This window comes from Carassius carassius, chromosome 12 (assembly GCF_963082965.1).
Source record: "Carassius carassius chromosome 12, fCarCar2.1, whole genome shotgun sequence".
NCBI classification, from domain to species: domain Eukaryota; kingdom Metazoa; phylum Chordata; class Actinopteri; order Cypriniformes; family Cyprinidae; genus Carassius; species Carassius carassius.
Window position 1 is genome coordinate 6,807,689 of NC_081766.1, and position 27,481 is coordinate 6,835,169.

General features: G+C 37.8%; 1 pseudogene; it reads right to left on the reverse strand.

Moving 5' to 3' along the window:
* On the reverse strand, nucleotides 1-27,365 carry LOC132155387 (rho GTPase-activating protein 12-like; annotated as a pseudogene).
* Between the last annotated feature and the right edge of the window lie 116 nt (nucleotides 27,366-27,481).

A 27,481-nucleotide genomic window follows, 5' to 3' on the forward strand; every position in this document is an offset into this window, starting at 1 on the left:
TTTTTTTTTTTTTTTTTTGCTTTTTAATGCGGGTGTTCCTCTCATGTAAACATATCAAAACAGTGTTCAGACTGGCAGTCAATGGGCTGTTTCGGTCTTCAGTAGTAACTGTCCCGTCTGGGTTTGGTCAAAGTGTTCCTGTGTGTGTGACCTACCAGCCAAATATCGTCTCATATTCTATAAGAACGTGCTCAACGATCTGATTCTGGTAGACCATGTGCACAGCCATATTTGCCGTCTCTACCTCTGGACGTAGGAGCGTTGGTCCAAACACAATGGCTACACTGTGTGTGGTCATCCTATTCTCATCGACATGCTGGATCACTCTACAGAGAGATAGAGTGCTTTTAAACACACAAGGGCAGTTAACATGACATACACCTCTTTTAAAACTATTTCAGCATTTTTCTAAAACAACAACCTAATAATTTCCATTGTTTATGTGCCTTCTAGAGTAAAAAAAAACAACTTTTTAATTTTCAATGATCATTTGTTCTCTTGTTCTCCTTTTATACTCACTTCTTCAGGTGTTTGAAGAGCGCCTGTATGGTGTCGTGGTTTGGCCGTGGCAGTTGCTTCACCAGATCCTTAACCGTCTGAACCTTCTGCTTATAATCTGTCATTTCTACACAGAAACACACAAAACATGTTACATATGTGCAAAACATCTCCCTCTAAACACCAGGGTCAAATACTGATCTCCACTCACTGATAGCAGTGATGAAGTTGTTGAAGAAAGCGTAGGGGAACAGCGGTTCTGGGAGCTCACGGAAAAACATCTTCAGAGCTCCAGTGGTCACGTGAATGTCCTCCCATTTACTGTCCCCTAAATCCACTTTCTCATCTGTATTCATGTAGATCCAAATCATGCAGACACAAATCATGTTTTTTTGTTGTTGTTTTTTAATACACATCAATAATGATCTGTTACATATAAATCAGTATGAGTTTAAAAGGTGGCAGGGCATACCGTGATTAACAGCAAATCTCAGTTTTTGTATAATGGCCAAATTTCCACTGACTCTGTACAAACCATCCACTCCTAACCCTGAATAAGGACAGAAAGAGAAAGAAATGACACAAATTACAAAACATTGGAATGCATGTTAGAATGCATGTCACAGCAGAGTATCAACACAATATTGTGATATTAAGCAGTGTCATTTTACTATCATTGATACTCTGTTATAGACTTCAATATTTAAAAAAAAAAAAAAAAAAAAAAAAAAAATGTATATTTACTGTTTTCACTTTAATGTTAAAGTTTTAGTAATTTCGTTGTAATTTTTAGTAATTAATATATATATATATATATATATATATTTTTTTTTTTTTTTTTTTTTTTTTTTTTTATGTGTCTATAGTTTTTATTCATGTTTTAGTTTTAGTTATTTTATCACTTTTAAGTTAAACTAAACAAAACAGAAAAGTTGCCTTGGTAACAGCTGAAATAAAGCAGGTTTAATATTTGTTAGATATTTTATTTCATTTAATGATTTTTGTTAAGTAACAAAAATATGAAATTGAAAATAATGCATATTATTATTATTATTGACTGCACAACCTTTTCCATTTTGTGGCGGTGTTGTTTGAAACTAATAATAACTCGGCATAATGTGTGAAAATACAGATCAGCAACTACAACAACCATGTACACAGGAATATTAAGATGGAATTTGTTGTGCATGTAACCTATGATAGTCAGTGACAAGGGTTGAAAATAGCAATTCAAGTTTGATTTCACATTAACATTAAAAGCAGGGGTAAGAGTAAATTTAGGATTTAGATTTAGGCAATATTCAGCTGCACATGGGCTGAACAGTAGAGTACCGTTCTTCTCCACTTGCTCAATGCACAACGAAACAAAGTGAGGGATGGTGGAATTCTCTCTCTGACAAAGACTGCTCAAACTGGAGCCAAACACCTGATCTACAGAGAGAGAGAGAAACAATCAAACAACAAAACGGTCTTTGAATTTTACCAATGACTCTTTATGTCCACCCAGTTCTGTGTATAGGTACCTTTAATGTAGCCCTTGTCTTTGATGGACTGTAAAGTGGGTCTGCCTTTGAGGAACTTAATCAGCTTGGTCTTCCTCTTCTGCTCTGCATTATCCATGCTTACGGATTTCTTAATATCTAAAGCGTCATGGGAATAGAAGTCTAGGTAAGGAATGGTAAACAACTCCAGGTGCACTGAGCTGAATATGTGAGTGGGCTGTATCATAGATAAATCACCCACCGCTGACAGTGTTTTCCTTTTTTAAATATTTTTAGAGTACTGTGTTAGCTTAGCAATACACTAGACAGCTGCCTAGGTTCTGAAACAGGTCTACAGAATCATTCACATAGGCACACGCACACACACCTCTGCCCTTCTTGGAGTTTCTTTGCTCTTTTTCTTTGTCATGTTTCTCAGTGTCAGGAGATTCTAGCATGTCTTCTTCAATGGCCTCATCAGACTCCCATGCCTGCAACATGAAACACACATCAAGGTCAATAAAATAATTCAGAATAATTAAAGTGCCAAAGTAAAGGCATATAGAAGATTGATCTTACATATGTTTGTATGGCTTCAGTCAAAGCCTTGTGCCACTCACTGATGAGACTGTCGTTATCTGACTGCAAGAGGAGCTCCATGCCCTGCCTGGTCTTCAGCTGGACACATGAAGGCAACAAATCAAATGGCACTATTTTCACACAATTAGCTATGTTCAGACATCAAGCTGTTCACCACTGCTTCAGCTGAGCTCTGTGCAAAAAGGACAGGATAATCCACTGCATGACCTTAATAACAGTTCAACATTCATATCTCTTTTAACCAAATCAAACATAGAAAGTCAATTAGATAAATAACACCTGCTGTTTACCAGTTTCCAACCAGCTTTTTACCTCTAGAACATGTTTCTTGCTCGATTTGTCTTTAGATGCCGAGTCCACTGAACCTCCTTTGAGATCCACACTGAACTCTAGCTTCTGCTCTCTTCCAAACTGTTGAGAAAGCAACACATGAACATACACACCAGACATATAAAACTGAGTACATCAAGTGGGCTACTGATGATTTTCTCTCAGCACTGAACTGTCACTCACCCAACCAGTCCCGCCCCCTTGACCCTTATTAAATAGTAGTGAAGAACCCTGCAAAACTGTCCAATAGGAGATCCAGTTCTTCCTGTGGGTGTGACAAAAGGCAAAAAAAGTATTACAATATCAGCATGGCACAGTCATACGCATGTGTTTGCTCTGCCAAATTAATGAGAGTATTATTTTTACTTACCGGACCTTTTTTCCATGTTCAGTGATTTTAGTCATGTTTAAATTGCCACATTTCTCTGATGACTAGAATAAAGAAAAAGATGTAAGAGAGATCAAAACTAAACAACCTAATATAAAAAGAGTCAGAGTGATGAACAGCATGCAACCACAGAATTAACGCAGAACAAGAGTGAGAAGAAACCTAAACATAAGAGAGAAATTACACAAGAACAGTGATGATTTAGGTCTGTTTGCAGTATGTTGTACTGAACTATGTCACAGTCAGTTCTTTAGTATTTAGTATAGAAGCAGCTAAGCAGACAAAAGCAGTAAATGTAAATCATGCTTATAAAACGGACTGTTCTAAAATCTGACTGGGTGAGCTGCATTTAAAGCACAATAGAATGCACATGTACACACACTATCAACACACCAAACTGACATTATTATTAACATCATTGCTAATGTATGCAAGCACTTATTAAACATCACAGTCTTGCCATATTGCTGTGGCTTTCTAAAGGCATTGATCCATGAGAGGTTGTCCAGTGATTTAAGCATCCATAACCATTAAAGCACTCCACTTCACATTGAGCCTATACAACACCCTTAAACACTTAATCCCAGAGTCATCATGGCTCATTGATTTATTATAAACCCACATCACAATCACACAGAAGAGTCAGAGCTCAGCATTAAGAGAGGGGTAAAGATAGAGCAGGGCAACAAAGACAAACATAAAAGAGGACAAGGACAAGAAGAGAGGGATGATGCTGATACTAACAGAGTTTGGGGGTTTAGGAGAGGAGGGACAAGAGGAGTCAGAGTCAGGTGAGCCTGTTTTGGTGTCCTACACAAGAAAACAACAAACCACATGATTCAAACTAGTGTACAATTTCATAAACACCTGTAATAATCAGCAAACTAATCCACAGTTGCCAATAGTCATCAGACATTGCACCTATTAATTCAGATCTATAACAACAAATATGTTATTCAGACAGCATATATATATATATATATATATATATATATATATATTTATATATTTATCTCTATTTCAGGGTCAGTCAAGATATTCTGTGGTTGCTTAAAGTTTTAAAGTAAAACTCACTCACCCATTCTAAATCCAGACAGGACTTACTGATCATTTAATCAAAGCATGTGATTAATCACACAGGTGTAAAGCATTTCTCAAATCAATAAAGAGTACATTCAAAAATATAAATTCTGTCATCAGCTCAACTTTATATCGCTCAAAACCATCCACTGAAGTAAGAAAAAAAATCTCCTAAAGGTTGTGAGCAACATAAGTGTGTTCACATGTTGACAGTTGAAATTTTAATGATGAATGATTCCTTAAAAGGATGATTTATTCACGTGCAATTTCTCATGCAGTTTTTTTTGTGTGCGGAAATCACTGAATATACTAAAAGGAGTTGCAGTGGGTGAAAGTTTGCATGCATAATCTCAGACGAGGTGATTGGTTGTTGGGATATAGGGGTGGGGCAACACTGACTTGTGGCCTATAAGGGTAAAAACGGAAGGTGCTTTTGCGATGCGGGGGTAAGGCTCGCCGGTCCTTGATGGATTTCTGTTTTAACTTCAGTCAAACATAAAGCACATGTAAACATCATCACCCAAATCAGGATGGTAGTCATTCACATCACTAAAAACCAAAAATGTGTTCATTTCAACCAGACCACCAGCATGACAGTGCTTGTAAATATAATCTCCCCTAAGCAGTTTCATGTTGACACAATCAATACCTTATTAATTATTTATTAATTATTAAATTATAGTGTATATAATCAACCTTTGAATGTATTTAAATTATTACATTAATTTAGAAACTTGTTTATTTCATACTGATGTTGCCAGCAGAACTTGTGGTAGAAGTTAGAAGCTTGTAGTAGAACTTGTGGTATTTGAAGTAGCAATTAGATATTATCAGCTATCACCTTAAATACTTGGTGAAATAAATCTTCATAAGAAACTAACAAATAAGAGTTTAACCACTAAATAAAAATAAATAAAACAATGTTCTTGATTATTTGTTTCATTAAGGTTGCATTTGTATTGAATTTGGGTAGTTTTATTACACACGGCGTCATTGTCTCCTGTGCATTAGTATGATGCCCCTTTTTCTCTCTCTTAGTTTGTATTTATATGCATGTGTACCTTGTCATCAGGCAGTCTCCGGTCAAGACTACATGTTTTGTGAGCATCTCCTGGTAGCAGAGGTAAGTGGTTAGACTAAAATAGGTGGAACAAAAAGAGGCAAGATTATTTGGACTGATAATGAGGTATGTCAGAGAATCAAATTTAAATATTCTCAAAACTTGTACATTCACACACAGACACACACTTTCAATTAAGCACTGCACAGGGCATTGAAACCGGGATAAGTACGTCTTAATAAGCCAAATTGAAAGGGATTTCCGGGACTTCCTGACTAGATATTTTCAATGCTGTTAAGCACTGGAATCTGTTGCTAGCATCACCTGTGATTTGAGACCAATTTTAGGAAGCTCCCACAGCTATCTGTGCTGTAGTAATACAGCCGGCCACGCTTGTCTGTGTCTCTCAACCACTACTTACATATACAAAACACTCACAGGGACTAATTGGTTAGTTGCCTGAAAAACTGGTCAACTAATCAGTCTCAAGAAAGCCCGTTAAGGCAGGTTTTGGGTTCACCTAACCTTATTTGGACGCTCTTTTAACACACGAGCGTATCTAAAGCCACCCTTCCACTATATCCAACTTTCTAGTACGCGGGGACACAGCATCACAGTATGGTAAGGGGCATAACATTTCCGTCACAAGTGAGAAATTCGGCCAATCACAACGCACTGGATAGCTGGCCAATCAGAGCACACCTCACTTTTTTCAGAACGATGAGCTTTGTAAAAATTTACGCATTTCAGAGAGGCAGGACATAGAGGAGAAACAATAATGTAGTGTGTGGAACATGATGTGATTTTTGAACCTTAAACCAAATAAACACAATGCATTACACTAAATACACAATATAATGTTCTTTTTAGCAGGATCATATGACCCCTTTAATCATACAAATTAGGAAAAACAAATGTGGCCATTTGGAAAAGAAGAAAAAAAAAGCCAGCTGTAGATGAAAAAAGTTAGTAGTTTCTCCATTTTTAAGCTTAGTATGACAAAAATTGTCAACCGTGCAGTAACACACTTTGTCTTTGAAGAACAGTATTTGTACCTTCTCATTAGTATAGTCAGACACATAGAGAGTGAGTCCATGCTCATCCATTTCCTCAGACCAGCCTCTAGGGGGCGATCCATACTGGCTGCTCAGACAGTTTCCATCTGATGACAGAAACTACACCAAGCCAATCACACAAAAGCAAGACGAGTAGAAAGAAATACAGAGAGAAACAGAAACAAAGTAAAAAAGTTCATTCAGAGAGGCAGACAGTGAAAAGAGATGAAAAAATAAATCACCAGTCGGTCACAGTTAACCCTTCACCCAACAGAGAAAATCAATTACCCAGAATGCTTTTCATGCATATAAATATTCACCTTAGGTTGAAAAAGAGTTTAGCTACACAATCATGCTTTTCCGAAGACCACAATGGACATTTTGTCACCTATGAAGTTGTTCTTCCCCTTTGTGTGCCACATATAAACGTAATAATACATGCGTGTGTGTTTGTGCGTGCATGCATCACTGTGTGTTGTGTGGAGTCTAATCTGAGGGTGTTGTGTGTACCTCAGTGTCAATCATGTCTTGTTTTGCCTCTTTCCTGGTGAGGCTGTCCCGTGCCCGTGGGGGTTTCCAGGTTCTCTCCTGTGTGCTGCGGTTGTAGTAGAAGGGTCTGCTTTTCTGGTCTTTGTGAGTCTCCCAGTCGCCATTGGTGTGGAGCGGAGAGGAGGATGGCAGTGGAGGGATGGAGGACTGAGAGATCTTCAGCTCCTGCAGGTTTGTGTAGACAGGAGACTCAGGCTTGCCCTGCCCTGAACTTAAAGTCTGCATTAGAAGAGGTTGATAACCATTGTTAGAAATGGTGGATGTCTGATAGAACAAATAATCAAACTGTAATCTGGCAAAGGTTGTAGATAAATAAAAATTTGCATGTGCTATATTAATGTTTATTTCACAATCACAGAGAAACACTTTAAACATGTCTGACAGTATAGGCTATTTTCCTAATTTAATACAATGCAACAAGGGTTTTTACAGGTTTTTACAGGTTTTTTTTTTTTTACCAGATCTATAATTCAGAAAACTAGATTCAGAAACACAGAAGGTACAAAAAGTCTTGAAGGTTTAATTGGAGAGCAGAGCAACACTGTTGGACAATAAATAAATAATATATATTTTTTTTATAAATTTAAATTATATTAGGGTGTAAAATGTCTGTATCTGGACACAATTACACTATTATTCTGCCCTCTAGTAATGACAGTATGACATAACAGAGAACTGAAGATGGATAAATTCAACTTATTCTACTGCTTACAGGTTCAATTGAACTACTCGATTCTCATGAAAATACAAGCTTAAACTTGATTTTTAAATATAGTTGACATAAATGGAGAACTGTATCGAAAGCTACATGTCATTCTTGTGCAAATCATACTTACTGTGAAGTACAACCCTAAAATGTATTAAATGAGATATATCACATGCACACTGATTTTTCTCTGTCAAAGTTCCTGTTATCCAACCTGTTAAAAAGTTTCAGTTTTTCCAGATTTTTTACATATTTTCTCATTTGAACAAAAACCGAAAATGTGGTTTTTATGGCATTTGTGCACCCAAACTTTCGATGCATCCCTACTGCTCACAGAAACTGATTAGAAATGTATTTTCTTCCTGAGGGACATTAGGAGATTAGAACAATAGAGTCACAGACAGAGAGGGAAACAGAGGGGATAGATTAGAGAGAGAGAGAGAGAGAGAGAGAGAGAGAGAGAGGGAGAGAGAGAGAGAGAGAGAGACTGTCATTCATACCTGAAACTTGTTTATAGTTGAACCTGCACAACCACATTCCAGACCCTTACAACACACACCTGAACTCGGACTTACTTTACCACCAGCCCTCTTGACACCATACAGCAAAAAGCACTGAATAAAATGAGAAACCTCTACTCCAACAAAATACTGAAAACAGAGAGAGAACAACAGTGTCCAAACAGTGAACTCTACGGCTTGTCATTCAATGAAATGAAAACTGTTACACAACAGCCCCATGGGTAATTTAATTTTGACTAAGCACATTAGAGTAAGTTTGTGTGAGAGAGAGAAAACTCTCTTGATATTTTTGCAAAGACACTAAAGGTTTATCAAATTATAATTCAAGTGAAGTGAACCAGGCCAGTCCTAGCTTCCAAAGCCAAAGAATTCCAGCATGCATCACTGCTCTGTCTGAAAAAAAGTATGCGGTGCATGGTGAACCCGGATGGCACTTAACAGTTTAAGCCACAGAGGATAATAACACCAGATTAGAGATTCTGACTAAAGTGCACAAACACAAGCTAACGGTGTGGTCTGATCAAACTCTTGACTTTTAAGGTCAACGAGAGCGGAATAAACATGGAGAACCTACACTCAATATCCCAAAAATCAGAATGTGATCACAACAATAATGTAATAACTTCATATACATGACTTCATCTTCAACTGTTCTAAAATTAATGTCAGTCTGTGTGTTAAAGAGAAAGAGTTTAACCCTCTATATTGCGAGTAAATCACTCGCATATGCAACTGAACTTTCACCCTGGGTAACTAAATGATGTCTAACATTAGCCATTTGCAAAATAAATTCTTAGAGTTTACTCCCCAGTGTGGATGCATCGATTAATCGGTTACACTATTAACCGCGCTTTAAAACAGCACGGTTAATAAATGGTAAAGGATCCACTACACAGAGTGTTTTTGTTGCATGGAACGAAATGGTTGCAACTTGCGCAAAACGAAAACAAAGTTACACTAGCGGTGCACCAGCTTAAAATGCTGTGCTTATCAGAGACACGGAGGCTACACACACTAGATTAACTACGAGGATCCAATCCGCGATTCTTTATTTCCACCAGAGAAATGACTGAAGTCGACAGCATGGGAATGACATTTAAATACTGCCGTGAAAACGGCTGCTAAAGAGTGAATACACAGCTTTAAAATATTTTTATGCACTATGTCAAGGCAAGATTGACGCGAAGCTCACTGCTGATGAATATAATGTAGCAATTCGCATTTGTATGTGTGCACAGTGCAAATTCACAAACCAAAATAATAGACATGATTTTCTCAGGGCCACATGTAAAATCATATTGTTGATTACAATAATAGTTCAGCTTATTCCCCTCAATATTAATAGTTTCCCCTTTGGGATAAATAAAGTTAATAGTCTTATATTAATACTTTATTAACATTGCTATATTATGTTATATTGTATATATTTATTTATTTTTTACAAATGTTTCCAGTTCCCTGCCTCAGGCCCAAAAAAAAAAAAAATGTAAAGAATGTACAAACTGAAACCACTAAATACTTTTGTGGTCTATTTTCATCAGTTATTTTCAAAAGGGAAATACTGACATGGATGTTCACAGAGCAGAGGTCACCTTTTAAATTCCAATTGGAGAGATGGACTTTTGTTTGTTTTCATTATTATTATTTTGTTCTGTATTATTGGTTACTGTGTTATTTATGTTTCAAAAGGCAGCAATAAATAACACTTTAATATCTAAAGAGTTTCCATGTACATTAGACTTTATAAATTAATAATTTTGTGAAATGAATAAATGCAAAATAATCATCATAATCGTAAAACCGTGATTATTTCTCAAAATCTATAATCATTGGATCCCTACTCACCAGAGTGTGAGTTGGATACTAAGTTAAGCACAGATATATGTTCACTATCCGCACACTCTGACTGAGCGCTTCAGAGATTCACTCTCCGTCATGCGATCTGTGCTATTTTTAAATTAATCTCTTATGGATGCACAGTGATGCTACATGAGGAGCCTCCAGGCAAAAAAAAAAAAACAAACAAAAATCATCCAACTAGTTTCCACAATGGAAACACAGCAATAAAGCATTTTACATACGCTGAATAACGATCAGTAGACAAAAACATATGTATAACAATGACAACAACCGAAACCCAAACAAAACCAAGCAATATATAAAAACAAATAATCACAATCACAAAGAATAGCATATCAAGAGAGAGCCAAATTGTTGTTTAAACTTTAAAGAAATGGTTCACCCAAAAGTAAAACTGATCATCCTGTATCCATAATATTGCTTTCTGCCATGAAAAGGTCTCATCTGGATCAAGAGAGAAATATGCGCAGATAAAGCTTCTGACTTGCTACATTTCCCCAAATCTGTTCATATTAAGAAAAAACTAATCTACATCTTAGATTTTAGAGGCCTGAGTGTGAGTAAATTTTCAGCAATTTGTTTTTATTTTTTGGTGAAATATTCCTTTAATTAACAAGCCTGCTCCTGATAATTCAAAACACTATTAGATATCAGATAGGAAAGAATAAAAAATAACAGCTTGATGTTGAGAGACATGCAGATACAGCCAGTAGGTGGCGCAATGCTGGACCTGTATGTGTGTAGTTCCTCAAGACTGAGAGCAGGGGACTATGCCCTCAAATGACACATTAAACATGCCACCTATCATGCCAATCAATGGGCCTTACATTACTTTAAACATTTGATCATGCTTACCTAAATTTGCCCATCACTGATTGCATATGCAACATCAAAGAAACCACATGTATTCTCTTTGTAGTACTTTATGGTTCCATCCATTTTTACATATTCATACTGCAAACTCTGGTATAATATAATTTCTTAGATTTAGCAGCTTTAAGTGAACATTATATGATTTATTTATGATCTGAGCCAGACAAAAAAAAGGATACAGCAGTAAATTGTGTGGTGTATGAAAAATTGTGGCAATAGAAAGACATCCACACAGCACAAACATGTACCTTTATGCGTATGTGAGTGTGTGCAAGTAGAAGATTGCTGGAATGAGGAAGAGTATGTGAAGTTGCAGCATGTCAGGACAGAATCCGCAGAAAGCAGAAGAGACTAGAGTTACTTCTGTTTCTCCTTCTCGTTACCTCTTACTACTTCTTGTAGCCCCAATTTCTTTCTCTACCACTATATAAAGAGAAATTCCCTCGGTTACTCTTTTTATAACCTCTATAACTCCCTCTCTTAACCTATCTCACCCTATTCTAATTCTTACAAATATCTGTACATTATTTACTGCAAAAGCATTTGAAGAAACAAAACAGAACTTAAATTAGTAAAAAATAAATAAAAAAATAAAAAAACATAATACATTTAATATTCATATTGATTGACATATGAACTGACAGGAAGGGTTAAGGGGTGACTTTAATAAATCCCTCTCTTTTCACCACACACCTTCCATTCTTTTAACTTCACATTGTCATCATTTCCCCACTTAGTCCACTCCACAGCTGTTTCTGACATGAGACTTCACACCTCAAATCAGCAGAAGACTGTGTGCCAACATGCCCAAAGGACAAAGACATGTGTGTATCTGTGCCACTCTCTAAAAGGCACGCACCCAAAACACAAAAGAATGAGTGCGAGAGTAGAAAATAATAACACCCTTAAAATACAGTAATCCAAAGTCTAAATCACACTGAAATATCTACAGCTAGTCCAGCTTCATAGTGGAGGGCAGCTGTGGGCAGCTGTGGTCTATTGGCTAGAGACTTGGACTAGTTACCCGAAGGTTGCCAGTTCGAGTCTCGGTGCTGGCAGGAGTTGTAGGTGGGAGGGAGTGAATGAACCGCGCTCTCTTCCACCCTCAATACCCATGGCTGAAGTGCCCTTGGGCAAGGCACTGAACCCCCAGTTGCTCCCCGGGCGCTGGATCTATAGCTGCCCACTGCTCTGTGTTTTTACAATCTTGTTTTGACCTCACTGATTGGAGTGTTTTTGAAGCTGCTGCCACCGATCTGGACGAACTCACAGAGACCGTAACATCATATATCAGTTTCTGTGAGGATATGTGTATTCCTACCAAGACTCAACTAAATTACAACAATGACAAACCGTGGTTCACTGCAAAACTCAGACAGCTCCGTCAGGCCAAAGAAGATGCTTACAGGAAGGGGGACAATGTCTTGTATAAACAGGCTAAATACACACTGGAAAAGGAGATCAGAGTGGCAAAGAGGAATTATTCTGAAAAAATAAGGACTCAGTTCACTTCGAACGACTCAGCATCAGTGTGGAAAAGTCTAAAGAAGATCACCAATTACAAGACACCACCCCCCAGCACTGTGGAAAATCAACGACTGGCAGACGATCTGAACGAGTTTTACTGCAGGTTTGAAAGAACACCCATCACCTGCCCTGAACACCTCTCCACACAACCGTTCACACCAATAACAACTCCTGCAACCAACCCTGAATGCCTCTCCAAACAAACGTTCACACCATTCACAGCTCCTGCAACCAACCCTGAATGCCTCTCCACACAACCGTTCACACCATTAACAGCTCCTGCAACCCATCCTGATCACCTCTCCAATCAACCGCTCTCACCATTCACAACTCCTGCATCCCCCCTCTCCCCCACACCTGCAATACAGATCAGCGAGGATGCGGTGTGCCAGGTCTTCCGGAAGCAGAAAAGGAAAAAAGCACCAGGCCCAGATTGTGTTACACCAGCCTGTCTGAAATCCTGTGCTGACCAGCTGGCCCCCATCTTCACAAAGATCTTCAACAGATCGCTGGAGCTGTGCGAAGTCCCTTCATGCTTCAAACGCTCCACCATCATCCCCATCCCAAAGAAATCCAAAATTACAGGACTAAATGACTACAGGCCTGTGGCTCTAACGTCTGTAGTCATGAAGTCATTTGAAAAACTGGTGCTGGCCCACCTGAAGGACATCACTGGACCCTTGCTAGATCCTCTTCAGTTTGCCTACAGAGCAAACAGGTCTGTGGACGATGCAGTAAACATTGGACTGCATTATGTTCTGCAACACCTAGACAGACCGGGGACCTATGTGAGGATCCTGTTTGTGGACTTCAGCTCGGCTTTTAATACGATCATGCCAAACCTCCTCCTGCCCAAACTAACTCAGCTCTCCGTGCCAACCTCCGTCTGTCAGTGGATCAACAGCTTCCTGACAGACAGGCAGCAGCTAGTGAGGCTGGGAAAATACACATCCAGCACCCGTACAATCAGCACCGGAGCTCCCCAGGGCTGTGTTCTCTCCCCACTGCTCTTCTCCCTGTACACTAATGACTGCACATCTAAGGACCCCTCTGTCAAGCTCCTGAAGTTTGCAGATGACACCACACTCATCGGCCTCATTCAGGACGGTGACGAGTCTGCTTACAGACAGGAGGTTAAAGAGCTGGCTGTCTGGTGCACTCTCAACAACCTGGAGCTTAACACGCTCAAAACAGTGGAGATGATCGTGGACTTCAGGAGAAACCCCCCTGCACTCCCCCCACTCACCATCATGAACAGCACTGTGACTGCAGTTGAGTCATTCAGGTTCCTGGGCACCACTATCTCTCAGGACCTGAAGTGGGACATTCACATTGACTCCATTGTGAAAAAGGCCCAGCAGAGGTTGTACTTCCTTCGCCAGCTGAGGAAGTTTAACCTGCCACAGGATCTGCTGAAACAGTTCTACTCCACCATCATCGAATCCATCCTCTGCACTTCAGTAACTGTCTGGTTCAGCTCAGCTTCTAAATCGGACCTCAGAAGACTACAGAGGGTAGTCCGGACTGCTGAGCGAATCATCGGTTCAACCCTCCCTTCTATTCAAGACCTGTACTTATCCAGAGTGAGCAAAAGGGCTGTTAAAATCACTCTGGACTCCTCACATCCAGCACACTCCCTCTTTGAACTGTTGCCATCTGGTCGACGCTACAGAGCACTGAGCGCCAGAACGACCAAACACAGGAACAGTTTCTTCCCTCAGGCAATCCATCTTATGAACAGCTGATACACACTGAACACACTACACTTTATATTTATATACACATACACTTAATTTATCTAACACACATACTTAGTATACACTTAAATTTTGCACATAATATACATGTACATACATAACTGCATTTTTGTAATATACCTGCCTACAATTGTCAATTTGTATATTGTCATTCCCGGTCTACTTATTTGTATTTTTTGTATTTTTATATTCTTTTATTATCTGTTTTATGTTCTGTCGCTGTCATTCTGTTGTACTGCGGAGCTTCTGTCACGAAAACAAATTCCTCGTATGTGTAAACATACCTGGCAATAAAAGCTCATTCTGATTCTGATTCATTCTGCTCTGGGTGTGTGTTAACGGTGTGTTCACTTCTCACTGCTGTGAGTGTGCACTTGGATGGGTTAAATGCTGAGCACCCATTCCAAGTATGGGCTACCATCCTTTGCAAATGTCACGACTTTCACTTTCACTTTTTTCTAGTGCAAAGCATCCCGGCATGCATAAGCAGGAGAAGACATGATCTGGTCATCTAATAATGTCTTGAGTTGCTTCTCTCATTCTGTCACATAAGAGTGATCTCTGGGTAACAAATACAAAGTTTTCTCATATATAAATAAACCATCTGTCATCATTTCTAGACCACATAGACACACTTCATGACTAAACCTTAATCCATTCAGTCACTATTGACCAGCTCTAGAATGCCCCTTGCCTTATGAAGAGTAAATGCGTGTGTCCTATTGCAAGAGCGATTTTAAAGCATAAGGAGCTGTCGGCTCACTATAGCTCTCATGATACCTTGATGTGATGACATTTTAAAATGTAATGATATTTCACAATATTACTGTTAAAATTGTAAGTATTTTAAAGATCTGTCAGACTGATAAAAACCTGTGCACCCTGACTCCTTTAAACTAAATAAAGCCAGCCAATCAATTTGAAGCTTGCAACTTTGAGAACCCTCTTGCCATCTTTTTCTGCTATATGTATCAGCTGAGATCAAATCAGTATCTGAGACTGCAAAAATCCTTTTTTAAAGATGATACAACACCAGTTATCTGAAACTCAGCATGTAAATCTAGCACTCATCTGTGACAAGGTTTCTGTACACAAAATAAACCCTGTGCAGGGATAAACAAAGCCTAAGGCAGGTTAAACTAGTGTTGCTTTCATCATCGAAAATTATGACTAAATATCGTCGTCAATGAACCTTTATCACGTGACGAAAACGAGATGCAATGTAATTGCTGGTCATGTGACAATGACTATAATTAAATGTATAATGCAATATTGTTGACAAATAAAAACGAGACTAAATGTGGTTTACAAAATAAAAACTATGCTAAAATGTCTCTTATAACGTTATTTGGTCTGGTTTAGTCCTGTTATTATTATTTTGCAGTATTTCTGTTTCCTGTGTCTCACTTCAAGGGCTGCATCAGGTCGCACTGCGCAGACGCAGGTAACGTCACTTCCTCAAGCCCCACTCATGGCATTATTTAGAAGACGACGACAAACAAAGTTAAGTTTGACTCAGAGAAACGGACCAATGTGTGTACTTCTTACATGTTTGGCTGGTAAAATTTTATTATTAAATTCAAATCAAAGCGTCTTCCATGTCTGGAATGGATGTATTCTTGAGTCTATAAGGTAACAAATATATTATAACATAACCTTGTTTGAAATGGGTCTGGCTAAAATAAATTTTTGGTTTCGTCTATACTGCTAGGTACTAATACTATATTGACTGGGTTAAACAGAATTGCATTACTAAAAAGAGACTAAAATACCATTTTCATTGACTAAAACTAGACTAAATTTATCGTCATTTTAAAATGCTCAGACTTTTAGTTGACCTTAAACTTATCTGGACTAGAAGAGTATGAATCTGACTAAAACTAATAAAAACTACAAATGACAGCTTCACACAAAGACTAGACTAAAACTAAAATTAAAACAGGTCGCCAAAAACAACACTAGGTTAAACTTGAGGTCACAGCACCCTTCTAAAAGAATAGGGATCAGCATTATAATGTTGTCTATTTGTACACTTATGTCGAGGGGGCAATTATATTAAAACAAACTTCCACAACAGCACAATAAGGCTAAATAAAGATGCAGTAGTTATAATGATCCATGTTTACAGTGAAGTGTACTAGCAGTAGCTACTGTACAGTATTACCATAATAATAATATCTTAGCTACCGAACAATAGGCCCATGGAACAGAAGAACACTGAGATTCGGTTGACAGAGCAAACAGATTAAAATAGCTCATGCAGTTTATCTGCATCAAGGCAGAGGAATCAGAAATCAGATTGTATTTTACAATCACTATCATTACAGTGATGTAAAAGGCAAAAACAAATTAGAAACAGACAAGTGTCAAAGCTTGGTAATGCCGTGTGTTTTAGTTTCTATGTGTTGAGATGTGGAGTGCATGCTTTCTTAAATTATGTTTATTCCTGATACTGTGTCCATTTGTTTCTCAGTCAGGACAGCTGTCCACTGAACTGTATTGTAGCAGAGCTTATGTAATACAGCAATGCACATCACGCACATGCACATCAGCATTTCACAGGAACTCAAGACAATAATACAAGCACCTTATGTTCTGGCTCTGTTTCTTTCTGTGAAAGCAACTGCTGTTTGTGTGTGTGCGCATGTGTATACAGTGACCTGTGTGAACGTTTATGTTGCACATGCAACCTCATCTGCATTTGCATGGCTAGGTAGAAGAGAGTTCACCCAAAAATGACAATCTTTCATCAGTGAAACACAAAAAAAAAAGATTTTGAAGAAACATATTTCTACACTGGACTCCACTGATTTTCACTGTATGTACAAAATTTCACATTTTTAAAAATTTCTTCCTCATAAGAAATAAAGTCATACAGGTTTAGAAACATGTTAGGTTGAGTACAATAAAAGAACAGTGATGTTTGGGTAAACTATCCCTTTAAATTTGTGCATAAGGCAAAAAAGAAAGAAATGAGAAAAAAGAGATATAGCATTTATAGTTGTGTTAAATGCAGAAATTGTGTGCATGTGTAAGTCTATTCACAGACTGCCATGCATGGTGTAAACGGAAGTGTGTGTCTCTCTCTTACCGGTTCCTCTGGGTACAAGGTGTCTCTGCAGTGTTTCTCAGTGCAGAATATCCTATGACGGGAGATGTAACAGAAAGCGACTCTGAACTGGGCTGGATGCAGGATGCTAGAGCCAGTGCAGAGAGCTAATACACACACACACACACACACACACACACACACACACACAGAGCTACACTCTCCTCACCCCCTCCCATTTTACACTGTCACATCATGCGAACATCCCGACCCAAACTCTCTTCCTCTGTTTTCCAAGAGATTAAGCAAATCTTCATATGAATGTAAAGACAATCCCTCTGGTCACATGCACAGAAGTTGTAAGGATCTACAGACTGAGAGTTTTCATCTCTTTCTCCCATCAAACTTTCGAACATCGAGATGTTCTAGTATGTCCTTCATGTTCCTGCAGGTGACCTTTGGTCATGCACATTAACAGACACATTTGCACAAACAGAACACGCCTTACTCAGAGTCTTTACAATAGCATACTGAAGACTATTGAAATGATGATGCCAAGACCCTTATTTTGGTTTGAGGATTTCTGATGTTTAAAGGTAGTCCATCATGAGCGGATGGGAACAGGTTAGCATTTCAATAATATTTACAGTGCGACAAAAAAACATGAAATTTGTAAATTGGTAGAGAGATTTTGCTATACCATTTATACCACAGAAGATATATTTAAGGTAATGTTTTAAAATGTTTTTCAAACAAATCTCTTATGCTTACTAAGGAATTCAAAGAGCATTCAAAACAAAGCATTAACTTCATCCTACACATGCCATGATGAGACAACAGCAAGTATTTGCTGTTTAGCAGAAATGCTGTGATGACACAGCAGAAGAAAAAAACAGAAAAACAGTGGGAGGAGATGATGAAAATAAGAGCTTGAGGGAAAGGAGGGAGTGTGACTTTGAGAGTCAGGAACATGATTTTAAAAATGATGAGTAACTATGGCGAAACAAGAGTCCAAGGTGGTGTAAGGAATGTATTTAAGAATGAACATGTCTAGGTGTTTGAGCGTATCAAGAAGATGGTTAAGAGTGTCAAATGTTCTTAAATCTTGTTTAAAAAAAAAACACTGATAATTTGTCAATTAGACTCATCTAAATTGTTAAAAAGGGCTTAAAATAGCAGAATGTCCAAATAGACTTCTGGAAAGAGGAAAACCTTTATAAAAAATTTTTTTTTTTAAAGTTTGTATGATTTTTTTATGGCAATATACACTCTCTTCAAGTTTATTGTTCATTGAGATTTATAAGTAGGGGTGCTCCAATCCGGATATTTGAGGCCGATCATCGATCGCCAATCACAGACGGCGGTTTCTGCCAATCCGATCAATGAAACCGATCTTTTTAAAGCCTTCTTTTTACCATGTAGAATTATATATAGTGATGATTCAATCAAGATTTAATCAGGGCCTGAATTTTATTTTTGAAAATGTATTATTTTCAAAGGTGGCTCTTGAGAGGATTTTTATTTAATAAATTCTTTTTTTTATAATATTTATTTTTTAGGATTTTTTTTTATTTCAGGGGTGGAGGGGGCCATTTTTACAGAAATATATATTTATCTTACCTAAATGTATGATCATGCCCTGTATTTTTGTTTTTACAATCGTGTAATTGTTGCACAATAGCTTACACACAGCGCAAGCCTGATTTTGTGAGCTGCATGCGAGGCTCACACATACTCCGTTTGCAGTGCGTATGTAGTCCATCTGTGGTACAGAAGCAGCATGGACTGTGGTTTCACACAGGAGTCTGCTCCTGATCCATTGCTGTTTACCACAAACACAACATTTATTCATTATTTTGATTTTAAATCCAAACATTGTTACTTAAACTTAATGGTTTTTCAACAGTCAGCTCTAATGCCTCTAATTTAAATCTTTATTATTAAGCAATCCTGCGATCATAAGTAACTTTAATGAACTTTAAAATTATTGCCTTGTTTATCTAAAAGTGCTCTTTTCCTTTAAACCTAGCCAAAAAACCATAGCCTATGTGTTGGCTGTGAAAAACAGTAGACTTTAATTATGTGCATTTCAGGGATCGACATTAAGATTTGACGTGATTTACTTGTCATTTACTTGAGTAAAAAAGTTACTTGTCCAGGGGTAAAAAAAAGGTGTTTCTTTTTATTTTTTTTTGCCTAAAATTGATTGCTGTTATACTTTTTAACTTTATGGAGGACAATATTTTCCTAACCTGATTAAATGTACACGTCGCCATTTACGTCAAATTCTTAAATTTGAGCAATATATTCAGTTAGAATAATAAGATACTATAAGGTTGTTACTATTCAAATGAAATCAGTCTCAACAAACCCCATCTTTCCAATGCAGAGGAAACACTGAAGCTGCATCAAAAGTGCCATTTCGTGGTGTACATACTAGTGGAGCTTTTAAAGATGAAGGATTCTGAGGGAATCATAGGTGTGATTGGCAAAGGACAAAAAAGCAGTGAATGTAAGCATGTAGGCATACATTATGTGCAAAAAGGGTTAAAGTCACATTACATTTTAACATTGCAATCTAAAAAAAATATATTAAAGCATAAGTTAAAGTTACTAAACTAAAAATGAAAATAATAAAAATCACAGACTAATCAAGTAAAAAGGCTATTTTGATTAACCCATTACACTTCTGCTATCATACAAATACACTTACTTGTAGGTTTAAAATTCTACATGTCACATTTATTGTCCAGCTACAAGTATTTCATCAAAATGTATACTTTAGTCAGAGTTATTGCGCTCCTATTTCATTGAGCACTGTCTGTTTGGAGTGCATGCGCGTGGCGGCGCTCTTTCTAAATGAAGTCTGTGGAGTTTAGCTGAGAATCGCTAAAGCTGAAACTCATGCACTTCTGACAGCAAAATGGAAATATTCTATTGGATTTTAACATTTACAGAATATACCTGTGCAATGTAAGTCAAGCATTAAGGAAAACAGCACATCTCAAACACATTAAACAGCACGTCTCTGTCAGCCTCACATGCAGCCTTTCTGTCAGAGCTTCTAACGGGGCGAGCGCGAGCCGCTTTGAACTGAAACTATAAACTATTGGCTACTAGGTGAGAAATAAAACGCAGAAATTATTTAAATGCAAAACAAACAAAAAACGCTATGATTGGTTGAACTTTTCACCTTTATCTGTTGCTTGTTTCGAATACTGCGCGTGGACAGAGGCGTCACTAGATTTTTGCGTAGTTTAGAGTTACAAATCGTACCAGCGTACTTTGAGGTCAAAATGCGTAGCCGGTACGCAAAATGCATACAGGTTGGCAGGTCTGCGTAGAATGCGTTCATGTCAACTTAATATTTAGGGGAAAAAGCGCGTGGAATTGCGGCGAGCGTTTGTAACCTTGCACGCAGAGAGCGCTCTTCAGAGCTAAGATACATCGTTATCAGGAAACTTGACCCAGATCAGATTTAAGCATTCATTAAAGTGAATCGGTTCAAATGAGTCATTAGTTCGCAAATCGGACGTGTCGTTAGTGGACAGATATGCTCATATGCTCCGCGCATCTAAAGTTACTCCTAAATATATTTTTATATTTTTACTAGACCTGCATATAAAAATGAAAGACAATATATTGGATTTGCTTACATGAATCACCCGTGTTCACGGTCTTCGTCAGTCAACTGAAGCTGTTCCATGAGTAGATGGTTGGGTGTATGCGCAACGGTGCGCGTGAGCGGTCATTATGTTTACCAATACCCGAACCCACCCCCCAACCCCCGAACCTTTTTTTTTTTTTTTGCATGATTTACGAGAGCATCATTTTCAGGTCGGAAAAGCCGGATTTCCGGAATTTTCCGGAAGAATCACACCCCTGGGGAATATTTGGGTTTCAATCAAAATGCCAAACTGGCAGTTTCTACTCAACAGGTAAGCTAAATGTTTGCTACACATTTGCTCTTTACTGTCAAGCCCCAGATGAAATGGTAAGATATTGTGAGGCACGGAAGGACATGATGAGCGTAAGGAGCATTTGCAAATGTTGTTTGAGAATAAGCTTTACTTTTGAAATTCTGCTAAGTGATACTAGCACAGAAACTGATAACTTCACCTTTAATAAGTGGGTATACAAGTGGTTCTCACCTGTAGGTTATCAGTTGAACCACTGCTGAGATCATCCCCGGATTCTGAATCATTTCGGTTTTTATCCGAGCTGACTCCCTCTCCGGCAAACTCTTCATGAATTGCACCTTTTTCTGGTCCTTGACTGCTCTTCTCCAAATCTTTATCTTTCTCCCAATCTACATTGCGACTTGGGGACTTGGCTCTGGAACGAGGAAGTGAGCTAGGTAAAGTGTTCATTTGTGTTGCCGTCGGGCTACCTGGGCTGCCTCTGTCATCATTGGGTGGCAGTAAAGCATTGCCAGAGGGAGAGGGACACAGGCTCTTTTTGTTCTCATCTGGTCGCTGGATCTCCAAGCCAGATGGTCGAATGGGCCCGGTCCCCCCTCGGCCTGCTCCACTTAGTGGTTTAGGAGGAGGCATGAGAGCCCGTCGCACCTCACGCACATACTGTGCTGGGACATAGAAGGCCTTACTGGCCTCATCCTTGCGCACCTGCCACCAGTCTTCATTGGTCTTCTTCACAAGCAGGTAACTTTCTCCCTGTTTAATGTAGATCACACGGTCTTTGGATTTGTAATCATAGTCATGCTCCACCTCTATGTATATCTGACCCGGAGCCACCGTACGGTCTGCCATCGCTGTCAGAGGTCAAAGGTCAACAGCAGGAGTAGAGGAGCATGGTGAGGTGTGTTGGGTTGATTTGAAATCAGCTGAAGGAGAAAGAGAGAGACAGAAGACAGTGACTTCTGTATCAGTGTGTGTATTCAAGGCAGTGTTATGGAAAATTACTGAAGATTTAGAAATAAATGCTTGACCAAACAATGCCATTTGTGTTCCCTTTGACTGTATAAAATAAAAGATAAGGAAAAATGATAAATTAAATGTAAAAACTTAACTTAAATATATGCTGTTCGTTTTTCAACTTCCTTGAATGTGATGTCATTAAAAACTGGCTTAATGTCATAATAATGAAAAAGATTAATAGAATGGAAAGCAAAATAGAAAAAAATATATATTAATACCAGTTAGAATCATTTAGATTAAAATGAGAAAAAAAAGCATTTAGGATGCACGGCACAACATTCAAATTTTGGACAATAATACAGAAAAGCTAATAATCAAATGATGTAAACAAGCAGACAAACAAGTTCAATATTTCGGACCATATATTAAAGATATACGTCTCTTTCACATAAACAACTAAAAAAATTAAAATGTGATTGTACCAGGTTTCTTTAAGTACCGGTGGTACCGAGGACCCGGTCAACCCAGTTCTTGAGTCATACAGCGCTATAATTTCCGCGAAGCAGGAAACGCGGATGGATTCTCAAAATCCAGTCATGAAAATTAAACTTACATTTTAATATGGACAGTCACGGAATTTGTCAAAGTTAGCATAAATTAATTAAATCAAATATTAAGCCGCAAAAGTTGATTGAAATATGAATCCTGCATGTTCTGCGTCTCTGTGTGAATGAATGAATGGTTTGTTTACTGAATAGACTGACGCTTGCAGTAATGAGGACGTAAATACATAAAAAAACATCACCAGAACTGTTTTCAGTCACTTCACAAGCATTTTACAATTTAATTTGAGTAAAACCAGTGTCAAAATAAAAGTAGCCCATCAAAATAAAACATTTTTACATAAAGGCATTGTGCTAGAAATATTACTATTATTTAGTAGAATGTATGTGATACTGCTACTACTGTTGAAAAACTTAATAAAACTTATATTTTTTAAAGAAATAATTCACATAATATTTCTTCCATGTTTAATTGTAATAGCAAATCCCCTTTATTTATCAAAAAAATGAAATGTTTAAATTTCAGTAATTAAAAGACAAATTAAATTTGGGTGAAATTTGTTTACTGTTTTTCATAATTATATTACTTGTAGAAACACTTTAAACATAATTGTAAATAAGTATAAAGAATGGCATTGGTTTTATTTTTAGTGTTAAAAAGTGTTTTTTCTTTTTTTAATTAGAATATTTTTGTGTTTTACTTTGGTACCGAAATTGGTACAGGAAACCGTAGATTTTCACTGTTATCGGTACCGAATACAGAAATTTTGGTACCCTGACAACACTACACAGTAGGGCTGTAGCTATCGAATATTTTAGTAATCGAGTATTCTACCAAAAATTCCATCGAGTAATCGGATAAAATGCGTTTTTGCTTAATTAAAGTGCAATATTAACTATGCAAGAGAAAATAAGACTACTGGGTCTCTTAATATTAATATTAATATTAACAACTTAGTTTCCTTTTTTAGAAAAAAAATATTTTTATTTTTTAAATGCATACAATGCAATGCATACATCAAAAATAAACATTTAATTATTACCCATTGTTTATCTGTCTGTACTTGTACTGTGAACAATGACAAGAAAGTTGACAGATGAATTAAGTGCATTTAAGTGCCATTCAGTTGGGGTTTTAAATAAAGCATTTTCTGAGATGCACATTAAACATTAAACACATAAAAAATTTATTTATCTTTTAAATATTGAAAATTAAGCAAACTTAACTTTTTGGTAAACAAAGGGGATTTACTATTAAAAATAAAACATTTTTTTTTTTGTAGTAGGATATATACATTCTGCTGAACAATAGTAATACATCGCTGGCAAATACTTGTCTTTGAACCGGACTTTTATTTTGACGGGTTGACGTACCTTTACAGTTCTGTCGTGATGCTAGTTTTACTCAAATCAAACGGTCAAATGCTCATGAAGTGACTGTCAGAGCAGTTCTGGAGATGTTGTTCATGTGTTCACGTCCTCTGTGTTCATCTTCAGTTCTCTCTTCACAGCAGTTCAGTCAGTGTACTGTTTGAGTACATGAATTACTCCGGGATATTGGTTTGTTTTAACTCAGAGGGAGTGTCAACCACATTAAACAAGTTAACAGCTTAAGTCATTTGTGGATTAATGCGTATTGGAGACGCGAACTGTTTAAAACGATTCAGTTCGATTTGGTGAACTGGTTCAAAAAGATCCGGTTACATCGAATGATTCGTTCGCGAACCGGATATGACAAACTGCTTTGTTTTGAACTCTCTCTCACAACAGACACGGAAGAGAAGACAATGGTGAATAAAGTCGTAGTTTTTGCTATTTTTGGACCAAAATGTGTTTTCGATGCTTCAAAATATTCTGACTCTCTGATGTCACATGGACTACTTTGATAATGTTTTTCTTACCTTTCTGGACATGGACAGTATACCGTACACACAGTTTCAATGGAGGGACTGAGAGCTCTCGGACTAAATCTAAAATATCTTAAACTGTGTTCCAAAGATAAACAGAGGTCTTACTGGTTTGGATCGACATGAGGGTGAGTTATTAATGACATAATTTTGATTTTTGGGTGAACTATCCCTTTAACACACCTGATTCAGAGCTTGTTAGAAGTGAGCTCTGTGCATGAACTGTGTTCCCATTGACATGGTCTCTACACATTGTTCCCTACTCCCTGAGCAGGGGAAATCTGTTGACATTTACCTCACTCCGGAACATTCAGTCACAGATTTGCGGTGCGCAATGTCTTCACCTTCACTCTCTCTCGTGAAGCACATACGGAAGTGACTAAAACTGGAATTTATCGACTGGCCACTTGAGGCTGGCTGCAAAAGGAAGTCAATTCCATTGACTCCCCATGTTAAAATGCCCAACTTTACAGCAGAAAAAAAAAATGTTTACAGCCTGGTGCAAAAAATGATTTTGGTCTATATAGCTAATTTTACCCTTCATGACAACTGTGAGGGGGATTAATTTTTTTAGAACTCATCCGTTTAAATTATATTAAGCCTAAAAAGTTCTGCATAATTAAGGGCGTGGCCACTAGAGTGACAGGTGGATTGCCGCTGCTGTCACCGCCATCACGTTAAGTTGGTGTGGTTTCAGCAACCAGCTCCCGCCTTTTTGCCTATTTTTGATTACCACAGAGTGACCCGTGGCCAAGATGGCGACGGCCCACTCTGCTTACTTTTGGTTTCAAAAACTCTCTTTGGAAACCTATAGGTGACGTCACGGACACTACGTCCATGTTTTTATAGTCTATGGTCTTCACACACGGACAAGTGTGACATCATATACCTCTGTAAATAAATACAATAAATTCACATCTTGCACACTTCAATGCACTTTGAATGGAACATATACAGTACATTCACTTCGAACTGGAACCATGGCGGAATATCCTGCGAACTATAATAGCTACATCTGATTTTATGTCTAGAAAAAAAAGACAAAAGACTATTAATCCTGCTGATGTTTCTGTGGATGTCTAATGAGTGCAGGTGTCTTTCCATCCTCATAACTAAAGCGAGCATCAAAAGAACTCACTGAAACACCATGCCAGCATTCTGCCTAAACAGAGACAGCTGAACTCAGCAACTAAACAGTCACTTTCTAAACACAAGCCTGATCCAATGAGTGATGACATCAAGAAGAGTAAATCCTGCGGTGAAGTGTCCGAGAATGGGATTTTGGGAGAAAAGAAAAGAAAAGAAAAGGTTCCTACAACTTTTGACCAATGAACTTTCATAACTTTTTCCAAGACTTTCTAGTAATTCATGATTACTGTACAAGTTTTTCTATAGTACATAATTTTATAAGGAAACACGATTCTCAAACACAGATAGACAAATCTTTTTTTACACTTTTGTTCATTTTCACATGACTTTCCAAGTTTCCCATGTCCTTGGGAAACCTGGAGAAAGATCAAGGCTTTCTTTCATGTTTTTGGGCTAGAATACCAACAGTTTCATTCAAAAGTATTTTTTATTTGTCATGGGAAAACTTTTCATGAATGAAAAGAATTTCAGTAAGCAGTAAGTCAGTGTTTCAGTTAATCGAATAAATAATGCACAATAAGTTTAACAAGAAAGTGTAAGAGCAAAGCATGTGTCAGACACTCCACCCACAGGGAGAAAGCTCATCATCTCTCCAACACAATCACTCGCACAGCCTGCACACTGCCCTCCTGTCAACATGGACAGCTGAAAGCGCTGTCATACAGTTCTTAATCCAGGCTTTAAACTCTTTAAGGCATTTTAAATTAAGTGTCAAACAGGACACATAATCTTACTGTTTTACAATTTGCCACTGACAATTATACTTTACCCCTAAATATGATAAAACATTAGTAATTTCCTTGTTATTTTACCTCCGGGTACGACATAAATCTGTATCGTTAATTATGTCATATACACACTTCAAACAATGGCACATCAAAGTCACAAAAAATAGCTTTCCCAATCAAACTGACAAAATAAAATAATAATTTAAAAAAGTATTTTAAAAAATGGTAAAACAGAATGAGGCTAAAGGGAAGCTCTTTAATCTGAGGTGACATTTCTTCCCTCAGGTAACGTAACGTTAAATTAACGATGAGGGTAACACTTTAAAACTCACCTGTGTGACTGGTTAACGTCTCAAATTAAAATTCCAATTTTAATTTCTCAGGATATTCAGTGTTAAAGTCTGTATACATAGTTTTCTCCGCTGGAAAAAGGTGAGTAACTTACGTTAAACCTGAGGAAACAGGTTCGCTCTCATTCCTACCTGCTAACCAGCTAGCACGTTCACAAAATCCGTAAAACCCTATTAAACACCTTTAATTGTTTCTATTTTACAGGTTACCGAGAGATGAACGTACCTCAATGAGTATTCCAGGTGTTTCGTTGGCTACGGCGAAAGAAACCTAATGTATTTCACGTTCATTGGTCTTGCAGGGCAGCTGAGCGTCGAAGTTCCTTGTTCCCGATCCGCGGCGCGAGCGAACGAACGCCTCCCGCAGGTTCGCGCCCACTTTCCCAAAGCGCACTCCCTCGCGCTCCTGACGGGCCGGTGCTTGAGTGAACTTCACTTGGACTCACTCTGCAGGGTCGTATGAAGGTAAACTGACGCCACCGTGAGGCTATAGATGGAAAACATCACAAATTAAATTAGGACTTTAAACGGTGCTCTTCATAATTATTTGTCTGATTTTCATTGCATTAGATG